Below are 13,511 nucleotides of genomic sequence, written 5' to 3' on the forward strand. Positions count from 1 at the left end.
TGTGGATGCTAGACTAGTTCGAGCTAGCATGCACCTAGCATGGCTAGGCACAAGCCTAAGCACACTACGTGTGCTAGGCGCACCATCGCAGCCCTAGCATAATGCCTTGGCACCATCGCTGACCATCGCAAGCACTAGGCATATCATAGCAGCCCATCGCACCATCGCAGCACAAGCACAGCACCATCGCATGGCTGGACCTGTGCGTGTGTGCGTGTGCTTGTGCCTTAGCCTATCGCATCATCACAGTAAGCATGCCTGCGCACATGCGTGCCTGGGTGCTAGGCACCATCGCATGCCCCTCGCACAAGCACAGCACCATGGTAGGCCTTGTGTGCGTGTGCGTGTGTGTAGAAGGCATCATAGTAGGAGCAGCATGCGAGTGTATGTGAGGCTGGTGTGTGGTGCGGGGCTGGTGCGTGTGGCTGGCGAGGCAAGGGGCCAACATGCGTGGCTCGCTAGCAGCACGCATGCTGGCTATGCGAGCATGTGCGAGAGGGGTAGGAACAGCACCACGCATGCATGTGCGTGTGTGTGCGATAGCAAGGCAGCATCGCCCAGCGCCCAGCACAAGGCGTGGCTCACTAGTAGCACGCAAGTGCTTGGCTGGGTGATGCGTGCTGTGCGTGCCAGCTAGGCACGCTGGGTGGCTGTGCTTGCTGGCCAGCAAGGCAAGCAGCCAGCTCACCCAAGTGCATTGTGGCGGTTTTGTGAGGGGTGGGGACCAAGGCTTGGGCAAAGCCTTAGGGAGTAAGGCAATGGTCCCCCCCACCTCTTATTGTTCTGACCTAACCCTTTCTCTCCCCTTGACACTTGTTGCATTGTGATTGATTTTAATTATTAATTTATTTTGGAAATAAATTAATTATCAAAATTATTCATTCTCCCACATTGGTTGGGAAATGAAGTTCAAGGGTGCATTTCCCTATAAATACCCAAGGCATGGTATTGGGAAATAAAAAAATAACTTGAGTGGAATTAAAAAGGCAACTCTTGTAATTAGAGTAAACCTTTGATTCATAAAACTCATAGTTTTGTTTGTCCGGTTCTTGACTAACCTTCAAGACTTGGGACGCTCGGGTCGGATCGAGGGTACGATCTGTCGGAGATCTCGTAGTTTCGGGATTTTGAAGTAAGAGCTCTTCGGGAGCGAAGCACGCAACAAAGGTATAATTCTTGTTCTTAGTCTTGCTTGATTTAGTTTATTATGCTTGTTAATTGATTTAATTAAGGGGCGGGTCTTGGGGGGTTTCCTTCCGCATAGTGTCGGGTCACTACGAAACCCTACAGCCTGTAACCTTTTGCCACCAGTCTAGCTTTGTATATAGATACATTTCCATCTTTGTCTGTTTTCAACTTGAAAATCCATTTGCAACCAATAGGTTTGTAACCTTCGGGCAAATTAACCAAGTCCTAGACTTGATTTTCAGACATGGAGTCTATCTCGGATTTCATGGCATCTTGCCATTTTGCAGAGTCAGGGCTCATCATGGCTTGTTTGTATGTCGTTGGCTCATCTCCGACCATAACTAGGATGTCTTGATCTTCGGTTAAGACAATACCAAGGTATCTGTCTGGTTGAGATCTTGGCTGTTGCGACCTACGCAGGGTAATTGGTTGAGCATTTGCATTGTCTGTTTGACTCTGACCAATGTCATTAGCTGCTTCTAAAGCACTTTAATTATTGTCAGTTTTGTCAAGTTGACTTTATTGCTCAACCTCTCAAATAACTTCGTCGAGTTCGATTTTCCTCCCACTTGTCATTTTGGAAAGGTGTTCCTACTCCAAGAAGACACCATCACGAGCAACAAACACTTTGTTCTCGGATTTGTTGTAGAAGTAATACCTCTTGGTTTCTTTTAGGTAGCCCATAAAGAAACACTTGTCAGATTTTGGGTGAAGTTTGTCAGAAATTAATCTCTTGACATATGCTTCGCAATCCCAAATCTTAAGAAAAGACAACCGTGGAGGTTTCTTCGTCCATAATTCATATGGAGTCTTTTTGACAGCTTTTGACGGAGCACGTTTCAGTGTTAGTGCCGCGGTTAGAAGTGCGTGCCCCCAGAAAGAGATAGGAAGTTCACTAAGACCCATCATTGATCGAACCATGTCTAATAAGGTTCGGACACTCCGTTCCATTGTGGAGTTCTGGGAGGTGTCAACTCTGAAAGAATACCATTTTCTTTCAAGTGATCGTCGAATTCATGGCTCAAATACTCACCTACTCGATTAAATTAAAGTGCTTTGATTTTCTTGCCAAGCTGATTTTCAAATTCACTATGAAACTCTTTGAATTTCTCAAAAGATTCAGATTTGTTCGACATAAGGTAGACATAGCCATATCTACTATAGTCGTCCGTGAAGGTAATGAAATATCGACAACCATTCCTTGTAGGTGAACTCATTGGTCCACATACATCCGTATGTATTAGATCTAATAAGTCACTAGCCCTTTCTCCCAACTTGGAGAATGGCTGCTTTATCATCTTGCCTAACAGAAATCCTTCGCAATTTTCAAACAATTCCAAGTCGAATGAGTCAAGAATACCCTCATGAAGAAGTTTCTTGATGTGTTTGATGTTAATGTGGCCAAGACGATAATGCCACAAGTACGTTTGATTCGACTCAATGGTCTTTGTTCTTTTGGGAGTATCATTAATTTTGTCTAATCATATGTAAAACATGCAATTTTATAGAACATATAAGAAAGACATTTCAAAAAACAACCATTGTTTAAGTCTTGTGATCAAAGTAACCTGGTGTCCAACACCATAGATCAAAAGTATTGTTTAAGTCTTGTGATCAAAGTAACCTGGTGTCCAACACCATAGATCCAAAGTATGTTCAAAAGCATGAGAAACTAAGAATAGTTAATTACAAGCCATAGAGAAAATAAATGTGCCTACAAGCACGATCGAAAGACCATCTTTGTCGTCCGCTTGTAGTTGCACATCCACTTGTGAAGCCCTTCTCACTTGGTTCCTGAAAAGGAAATATAATGTGAGTTACACATGGTATCCCATACCTATGAATAGCTTTTTACACAAGTGTTAATGAAGATACCTGAGGCAGATGCCACATTCCTCTCCTCCTCATCCTCTTGGAAGAGCTTGCATTCTCTCTTGTAGTGGCCTTGCCCACCACAATAGAAGCATTGCATCTTTGCCTTGTTCTTGAACTCCCTCTTCCTTGATCTCAAGGGCCTTTCAGTTGCTCCATAGGAGGTTGCTCGGCTAAGAAATTGCACCACCTTTCTTAAAGAGCGTGTCTCCTTTCTCGCAACTATATGCACTCAAATTGCATCATAGCCCGAGTGGAGTGAAGCAAGCAAGATATGTCCCGCCATCTCATACTCCAATGAGATTCCAAGAAGGTGCATATGCTTGAAGAGCATAGTCATTCCAAGCACATGAGGTCAGAGGGGCATACCGGGTCACAATTTGGTATTGTAGACCCTTGACTAAAGTCGGCGCCTTTCTTTAGCAAAACAACCCACATCCGGTGGCTTTATCTTCATGTTTGAGAGTGACCTAGTCAATTCAAACACGAGCCTATCATAGTTGCCATTGTCACTCTTGGTAACATGTCTAGAAAATAGAAGGAGATATTTTCCTTCCAATCTTCCGGGATGGAATTAGCCATTAGATGTGTGACTTTCTTCCAATGGGAAGACCATTTATCATGAGCCTCATCGCTCATGATTCCCTTAGAGAAGAAGCTTGGAATGGGAGTATCAAGAGTGTACTCCAAGGAACAATTCCGAAGATTTTTCCTGAGTTCCTCTTTCCATTCCTTGAAGTTGACCAAGTTAAGGCTAAAAGCCAACTTGTTAGGGAGTTCTGGGAACATAGATATGTTGCTTGAGAGTTACTTGCAGACATATTTCTACAATTGAAATAATTTCAAACGAAAAACCATTCATAAACCAATAAGTTTGAAATTTAAAGCATTCATGCAAATTTTCAATCTTATTGAGCATTTTATCCACGCATTAACATTAGTCCCTTTTAGGCGAGAATAAAATGATTCCAAGATCCCAAAAATCAAATATTGATTAAGCATGCTTTGGCTTGTCTTAACACTTAATATTTTAGGGTAAGCAATCTAATTGCTAATAGCTCCAAGCTACTCTTGGTTCGATAAAACGTCGCATCTAATGCTTTCTTGACATTTTATCTCCATTGCCACGACATCTAAGGACTCCTTACTGATATCATTGACCTTAACCAAGACGACTCGTATACCTAGTATACCTTACGTTCCTAGGGAAGCGGTGATGCCTCGCTTTGGCGTAGCCCATCACCACACGCATTAGTTTGGTAAGTGTCGTTCCTGGAATGGAAAATTTGGCTCAATATTATAGGGCCGTAGGGTTTCTATGTTGGTTGATTTAAGTGAACTTAGTTAATCATCGCAATATTTGAAATCCTAAACATGCATCTATCATACAATTCAATAATATATAAACACAATATATATAAATCATAAGTATAAGATGAATTTGGCGCCTAGCATGACCCCTTGAGTCTTCAAATCTTCAAGGGTCTTTGATGTAACTTCTTGGCTTGTCTTCTTAGAAACGCCGTCTTCGAGATATCTCTGCCAACTATGCATGTACTAGCTACTTTGACTAGGAATAATCTAAATATTAAGGTAAAAAATACGCAACAGTACGCAGACCGTATTTAGAAAATACATAACGGATTGCAGTCCGTATTTACTATCCTAGTCGGGCCCCACTAGTTGCCCATTTTCACAAACCTTATGAAGCAATATACATTCCATTCATCCATTAACTATATGTGAATGGCCCATGCATTTTACAACGATAAACAAGTAATAATGCATAACACACGCAAACTAGTAACTTACTTACGTGGTTAATCCAATTAACACGCCTAATTAAAACAAGCCAAGTTGTTAACCATTTTATGTGATTAAAACGCAATTAGTTCATGCAATTAACGAACTCCCACTAAATTCCGCATCCAACTTAATTAATCCAATAAATTAAGTCGGTTAACCCAGATTTTGTCAAAAATATTTTTGCAAGAGCCGGAGGAACCGAGGCCTAGCCTCTTTAAAATAAATAAATAAAATCATTAAAATGGCCCCAATTACGCAAAACAATAGCCCACAACATACCCCAAGTGCCTAGATTCAAAGCCACGGGGATAGGCTTGCTTAGCACTAAGGCCGTGGATGCTTGCCTAGGGTGTTAGGCTGTGCACCATGGCTGCCTAGCAGCCCCTAGGTGTTGTGGTTGAGCTTGCTGGCCTGCCTGCCTAGCAGTGCTCGCCATGCTTGCTGGCACCACACGCATCGCAGCAAGCTATGCATGCTTGCGTGCATACTGGTGCTGGCTGCGTGTGATGGGCTTGCTGGGGCTCGTTGCCTTGCTGCCCAGCAGCATGCGGGCACCCTCACACGCCACACGCATCTTCTCACACAGGCATAGCACCAAGCGTCGCCTTGCACATACATCGTAGCATCATGCACCACACACTTGCACACACACTAGCACACAAACTAGCGCATCTACGAGGCAAGGTAGCCCACCACGCACCTTGGCAGCCACACGTGGGTTGCTTGAGCAGCCCAGCTAACCTAAGGGCGTGGCTTGGGCGATTTTGCCTCGATTTTGCGTTCACTTGCCTCGGGATTTTTATTCCCGATTTATGTATGATAAATAAATTAATTCTAAATTTATTTTAGAACTAATTTAGAGCAAAATGAAAATAAAACAAGTCCAACTTAATTAAATTCAATTTTAATAGTGCACAAGCCTAAATTATTCAAGAATTGTTCTTTAAATCAATTTAGGTCTATCTTGATGCAACAAAATTGAAGGGCTACACTCATATTTAATTTAACCACATATAAATTGATAATGAGATTTGACAAAATTAAAGGGGTTGAAAAATTAAACCCTTTCATCCAATGAAAAATTTTCAATACGAAGATTAATTAAATTTCAATAACAAGTTTTGAACTTTTTGGACTTTAATCAACTCAAAAATAATTAAATCCAAAAATAAGTTCAACATAAAATTTACCAATCAAAGTTCCAACCAAATAAACAATTAAAGTTCGGATCTTTAACATATTAGGGACTTCAAAATTACAAGTTCACCATAAACATTCACACTTGAAGCAATTTATTTGCAAAAAAATATGAAAATTTCAAGTTTATGTGAAAAATGACTTCATAAAATTTTTATAAAATCCCAAATTAAGCACCAATTATGACTTCATAAACATGCTAAATAAGTTTTATAATTGCAGTAAATTAGGGATGCAACCATACATTTAATCTAACTTTAACATGCCATAATTAATCAAGGTTTAATGATTTAAAATTTTTCATCAAAAATGAAAAACCCCTCGAAAAACATGTTTCTGGGTGGTTTTTGGCTTCTGGACAGTCCTAAAAGGGTCAAAAACGAATTAGAAAGAAAATCTAGGTTCGTAGGCCAAAATTAGTAAAATACGAGATTAAAACTAATTGAAACAAGCTTCTAATCTAATTAGAAAGAAAAACCAGAATTTAAAACCATTTTAAATCACCTCAATTAATTATTAGTTATAATAATTAAAATGAGCGCGGCTCTGATACCGCTGTTGGATTTCGTAGCGACCAACGCTACGCGGAAGAGAAACCAGCCTAAGACCCGCTCACTAACCAAAGCAACTAAACATGCAATCTCATAATAAAAAAAACATAAGAGAGAGAAAGAGAAAAGACATTCTTACCCTTGACGCGTGCTTTGCTCGATTCAGGAGCTCTTACTTCAAAGCTCGAGCCTCGCAAGTGCGACGGCCTCCTATGGCTCGCACCATCCACCCGACCCGAATGGTCTTAATCCCAAAGGTTAGCAGGGACTTCACCAAATAAAACTAGAGTATTACGAACTTAAAGTTTTCTCACTTTACTAAGGAGATGCCTTTTTAGTTCCACTCAAGTGATTTTTCCTAAACCCAAAACTTGGGTATTTATAGGGAAAGGAGACTTGATCTCCCTTCTCCCATCAATGTGGGAGATTTGCATTTTCCTCTATTTTATTTTAATCAAAACATAATAAAAATGCAATGCAATCAACAAGCTCCAAGTGGCACAAGGAGGGAGAGAGTAGGTGAGGACCACCAAAGGGGGGACCAACTCACCTTGCTCCCCAAGCCAAGCACCAACCCCTTTGGTCCCCTCCTTGACCTTAAGCTGGCCTAGGGACAGCTAGCAGCTAGCCAGCCTTGGCTCCCAAGGCAGCCTAGCTGGCGCCTGGTGCCTTGGCTGTGCTAGCAGCCCAGCCAACACACGCATGTGCACAGCTAGCAAGCCACGCATGCCATGCGGGCTGCTACTATTGGCTAGCGTATGTTGGGTGTTGCCTAGCAAGAGCTGCTAGTGCCAAGCGCTGCGCACCTCGCAAGCACACATAACCTAGCACTCGCATATGCAGCACGCTGCTAGCAAGTGCGATGCTTCGTGCTAGCAAGGCCCAGCCTTGCAATGCTGCGTGCTAGTGATGGGCTGGGTGCTTGGCCTAGCATGCTACCAAGCATGACGGGCACCATGCTTGCAATGCTTGCGGGTTGTGCTTGGTCATGCCTAGCATGTTGCGATGGCTAGCGCTGCTATGCTAGCACGCCCGGCCACGCATGCACATCCACACCACACACACGCATGCGTGCATCTTGCGATGCTTGTGCCATGCAATGTGCGTGTGCTAGGCAATGCTAGGCACGCATGGGATGGTGACCTCGCCTAGCCTAGCACTCGCATGGCTAGGTTAATTCGAGGCTACGGCTTGGCTCGAACTTGTCGCTTGCTTGATTCGACTTGGGACGCTCGGTCTCGACGCTCGAAGCTCGATATCCGACGTATTTGTTCGTAATACTCTAATGAATCATCTAATCCTTCAGATTGATTCGTTAATTCGAATCGGTTATTTGATTGGGGTGCAACCCGAAGGGTTCAGTCAAGATTAGGCCGTAATATTAATAATGCATTAATATTACTGATCGGAAGCGGCCTCCACCTAGGCATTTCAATCACTTGACCTCACTGAAGAATTAGCTGAACCCACTATCGGAATAATACACTTGTTGGAAGGAGACCATTCCTTTTAGAATTCACCCGGATGGGCATCGCCGGCTGCCTACTCATGTTGGATCAGACGTTTTGTTTTAATATCATCTGGCCATTGGCCTCATTAGGTTCTAAAACAAACAATGCTTAGCTGCTAAGCTTTTAGACTTAGCTTATATCTATGCATGTTATGCTTTAATAAGGTCGTTTGTACATTGCACAAACGGTATTCCCATTGGGAGATGTATACAGAAAATAGCAAAAGTTGAAAATAAAAAGAAGCTTTTTATTGATAGAGTTTTTATTTAAAAAAATGTTACAAGTCTAAGAAGAAGTAATTTTAAAATTTATCTACATTCCAAGTTTTGACTAGTTGCCTGTCGTCTGGGTTTCCAGGCGATAGGTGCCGCCTCTCACTTCATCATAAATCCGGTAGGGGCCTTCCCAATTGGGAGTCAAATTTCCTTGCTCCTTGGCCCTACCGGTTGCCTTCATTTTTCATAACACAAAGTCCCCTACTTTCAAGGGTCGCTTGTGTACTCTGTTGTTGTAGGCTCTTGTCATTCTCAGACAGTAAATCTCATGACGCAAGGCGGCATTTCCTCTGCGTTCCGGAAGTGAATCCAATGCTAGCCGCATGGCCTCCCAGTTAGCTTCTTCGTCATAAAGCATGACTTGAAGAGTCGGCTCATAGTTTTCAATGGGAAAGATAGCTTCAGCACCATAAACCATGAGAAATAGGGTTTTAGCGGTTGCCCCTGTTTCAGTTGTTCTGATGGCTCATTGGACATGAGGCAACTCATCTGCCCATAGACCGCCAGCCCTTTCAATTTTCTTCTTAATGCCGTCTGAGATGAGCTTGTTGAAGGCTTCAACCTGGTTGTTTGCTTAGGGACGGCCGACTGATACGAAGCAATGAGAGATTCCTTGATCTCCCAACCAATTCTTGAGAGCAGGCATCTCAAACTAAGGGCCATTATCAAAGACCATAGACATAGGTACCCCAAATCGGGTGACATCCTTTATCTTAATGCCTTTGATCGCCTCTGCTTCTACCCATTTGGTGAAGTAGTCAACAGCGACTAGAACATATCGTCGTCCTCCTGAAGCAGGCGTATACGGATCCATAATTTCCATACCCCATTTGGCGAATGGTACTGGGTTGTGAATGGCCGTCAGATCAGTGGCCGAACGGTGTATGAGCTTGCCAAATCTTTGACACTTATCACATTTCCTTACCATTTCCATGGCGTCTTCCCCAAGAGAGGGCCAAAAGTAGCATTGTCACCTGGCCCTTTTTACTGGAGAGTTGACACGTTTGCGTAAAGCAAAAAAGCCCGAGTGCAGGTCCTCTAGAACCTCTTGCCCCATTTCTGGGCTGATGCATTTCAAGAGAGGTTGCAAATAAACTTTCTTGAAAAGCTCTCCTATGAATCTCGAAGTTGGCCGCACGTTTTTCATTGCAGCCGCTTCTAGGTATGCATCCGATAAAGTGACGTCTAGCAGATAGGCCCGGATGCCATCCATCTAATTTGAACTTCGATCTAGTATTCCAATGGGATTTTTTTCAATACTTCATTTTTCCATTGCTTCCCAAAAGACTGACCGAGGTGTATCACAGGAGGCGATTATGCCTGCTCAGAGAGAGCATCTGCCTGATTGTTCTCTGACCTGGGCACTTGACTTAGATGAAATTTATCAAGTGTCCCAGCCTCTTCTTTGAACGCCTGTAAATATTTGATCATGGCCGCATGGGTGGCCTCATAGTCACCATGGTACTAACTCACGATCAATTGTGAATCAGAGCAAGCGTCAATCTTTTTTGCCCCTGCCGCTTTGCACATGCGGATGCCTGCTAGTAGGGCTTCATATTCCGCCTCATTATTTGAGGCCTGGAACTTGAACCGTAATGCATATTTGTACTTGTCCCCTTCACGAGACCGACATATAATGCCTGCACCACAGCCGTTCATAGTAGAGCTCCCGTCTACGTATACTTTCCAAACCTTGTCAAGATTCTCCGGCTCAGTCGGCCTTGTCATTTTGACAATGAAGTCGGCAAACGCCTATCCTTCACTGCCTTCCTTGGTTCGAAAGAGATTTCAAGGCTTTGACTTTCAATAGCCCATTTGATCATTTGACCGGATGACTCCATAGTTGTCATTGGCCGTTTAAGGTTGGTCTGTGTAAACCACAACCGGATGTTCCAGGAAGTAAGGTTTCAACTTCTTGACTGCCATGAAAAGAGCAAGGCCAAACTTTTCAACGGTTGGGTACCGTAGTTCAGCATTTCGAAGAACATGGCTAATGAAATAGACCGCTAGCTAGGTGCCTTCTCTCTTAACAAGGAGAACAACACTGAGAGCATGATCTGAGACGGCTAAATACATGTAAAGCACCTCTTTTGGCAGAGAGATAACAAGCCTTGGCAAAGAGTGTATGTGTTCTTTCAATTTTTGAAAGAGTGTAAGTATTGCTTTGAAAAAATAGAGGCACTTGTCACCTGACCGGTTGAGGATTCTCCCCAATGCCGCTAGATGACCTATTAACTTGTGAACTTCTTTAATATTGCGGGGCGACTTCATGTCAATGACCGCCTGTATCTTCTCTAGATTGGCCTCTATACCCCTTTGATCAATCAAAAATTCGAGAAACTTCCCAGATTCAACACCAAAGACACACTTCTTGGGATTGAGCATGACCTAGTGCCGCCTAAGTGTAGCGAATGTTTCTCGGAGGTGATCCGCTTGTTGCTTTGATTTGACTATCATGTCATCAATGTACGCCTCTACATTTCGATCAATTTGATTAATGAAGACTGTATTAAACATTCGTTGGAAAGAAGCAAGCGCATTTTTCAAACCAAACGTCATCACAATATAACAGATTAGCCCCTGATCAGTGACGAATGCCGTCTTCTTTTGATCTTTCTTCCACAAGGGTCACTGATGAAAGCCAGAATAGGCGTCAATAAAGCTCATCAAAGCATGTCCGGCTTTAATTTAGAGTCAACTAGACTGTCGATTTTTGGAAATGGATAACTATCCTTTGGACATGCCTTGTTCAAATCAGTGTAATCATCACACATGCGCTAGGTACCATTCAGCTTTTTTTACAAGAACAACATTTGCAACCCAATCTGGGAAGTAACATTGCCGAATGAACTCAGCATCTAACAGTTTTTTCAGTTCGGCGATGTCGCCTGATATCTCTCTTCTCCATGGTTTCTTTTCTTTTGCCTAACGGCTTCTTTTTAGGATCCACGTTAAGTTTGTGAGCAGCTAGATCCAGGCTGATGCTTGGCATCTCTTCTACTTCAAAGGCAAAGATGCCTTTAAATTCTTTCAACAGATTGTGCAAGTCTGCACCCAACTTCGCAAAAGCAACCATCCTAACCTTAACAATGCGCTCTGGACGTGTGTCTTCTAGAGGAATATCAATGTGTTCCCCAGCCGGCTGGGGACAGAGTTCATCTTACCGTTCCCCGGTTAGTGATTGCTATTGCTTTTTTTTAGGCCATTAACTGGCCGACCTTTCTCTTTTTGCCGGCTGCTGCTGGAGCAGGCGTAGTTTTCTTGACTTCATCAAGGGCTATTGGCTCCTCACTTTGGCCGGATGCTGCCACTGTGGGCTTGTCGTCTAAGAGGTAGCACTCTCTAGTCGTCTTTTGATCCCCATTTAGGGAGCCGACAGACCCGTCATCCTTCTCAAATTTCAGGAGCATGAGGGATGGAATAATGACGGCCTTGGATTTGTTCAGTGTTGGAAGGCCAAATATCAGATTATAGGCAGTCAACTCTTCTACTACCAAGCACCGGACTACCATGTGGCATCCTTCACCCTTTTCCCCCCGCCGGATGGGTAGGTCGATTTGTCCTACCGAGTGCACAACTCCACCCCCAACACCAACTAAGGGGTGAGATACCTTGTGCATACTGCCAGATTGTACTTCAGCTTTGCTAAGCACTTATGGCTGATGAGGTCAGACGAGCTTCCGGTGTCAATGAGGATCCGGCTACCTTCTGGTTTGCCACCTTGCATTCAATGACAATGGGGTCATCATGCAGTCGCCTGACCTTGCCCCTGTCTTTTTCAGTTATGATGACTTTAGGGAAGGTGTCTATAGACGCTTGGCCCTAATCAACTGAATTGACATCCAGCCGCCTGACATGGTCTTTGGTTCCGCGGATGGTTGGGCCCCCTCTAGCAAAGCCGCTTGCTATTGTACAGATCGACTCTTCATTAGTGGCTGAACTATTAGCAGGTTAGGCTGCCTTTTTGGAGGGCTGCCCATGGTTTGTCCTCAAGGTTACCTTGGACTTTAGAATGTAGGACTTCAGTACCCCATTATTAGCCATACGGTCTAACAACCGCTATAGACTATAGCAGTCGTTGGTGTCATAGCCAATATCCTCATGAAGTGGCAATACTTGTTTTTTTCTGGTTTTTTACGGAACCTTTCATAGCCTCCGGTTTCTCAACAGTTACCCGGTCTTTGATCTCTATGAGGATGGAGTAACAGTCCTTGTTAAACTCGTACTTTGGGACGTACGGTTTAAACTCCTTTTTCTTCTTTTGGGACGACTGTTCAGAGTCGTTTGCCGCCCAGATTTCTTTTCTCTTTTTGCTCTCTTCTTTAAGCCGGCTGTGATTGCCGACTCTCTTTTTTGTTAGAATTTTTGAAGTTCGACTGCTTGCTGATAGAGCAGAGCTCAGTCGCCTGTACAAGCTTCTGCCTCCATCAGAGCTTCTTGGAGGGTAACAACCCTCTTTCTGACAAGGTCGAACATAATGGTCGACCCGTCCTTCAGACCTTTGAAGAAGTCTATGTACGCCACTTTGTCAAACAGCCCTTGAATCTAAATTTTCACCGGATTGAACTGCCTGACATATGACCGTAGCTTTCTCTATCCCCCGTTATAGTGTACCCAAGTCAAGACTTGTTTTCTTTGCAGGGATATTCATAGAAAAGTTAGAAGAGAATAAGTATGCAAGCATCTTGAAGCTATTGATGCAGCCGACAAGAAGGTTGCCAAACGATCGTTAGACGATGCCCTTCAATGTAGCCAGGAAGCATCGGCACCAGGTGGCATAATCTAACCTCTGTAAGTACATGAGGTTGGTGTAGGCCATTAGGTGATCTTCTGGGTTGGTGGTACCATCATAAGTGCCCACCATAAGATTTTTAACCTTGGTCGGCTGGCCCTCGGTTATCTCCCTGGAGAAAAGCAGAAGGTTGTTCCCCAGGTTTTAGCAGACGGAGCTTCCAGTCCAAAGGTTGCACGTTTTGTGCTGCCTGACCCCCAAAGAGGGCAGGTAGCATGTAAGGTTGTCCATACGGCATGTATGGCTAATGAGGCACAACGGGACCGAATGGATCATCTGAGGCCTAGTGTGGAAGGACAAGCCGCCTAACTGACTCTCT

The sequence above is a fragment of the Chenopodium quinoa genome, unplaced genomic scaffold (assembly GCF_001683475.1).
Source record: "Chenopodium quinoa cultivar QQ74 unplaced genomic scaffold, ASM168347v1, whole genome shotgun sequence".
Classification (NCBI taxonomy): domain Eukaryota; kingdom Viridiplantae; phylum Streptophyta; class Magnoliopsida; order Caryophyllales; family Amaranthaceae; genus Chenopodium; species Chenopodium quinoa.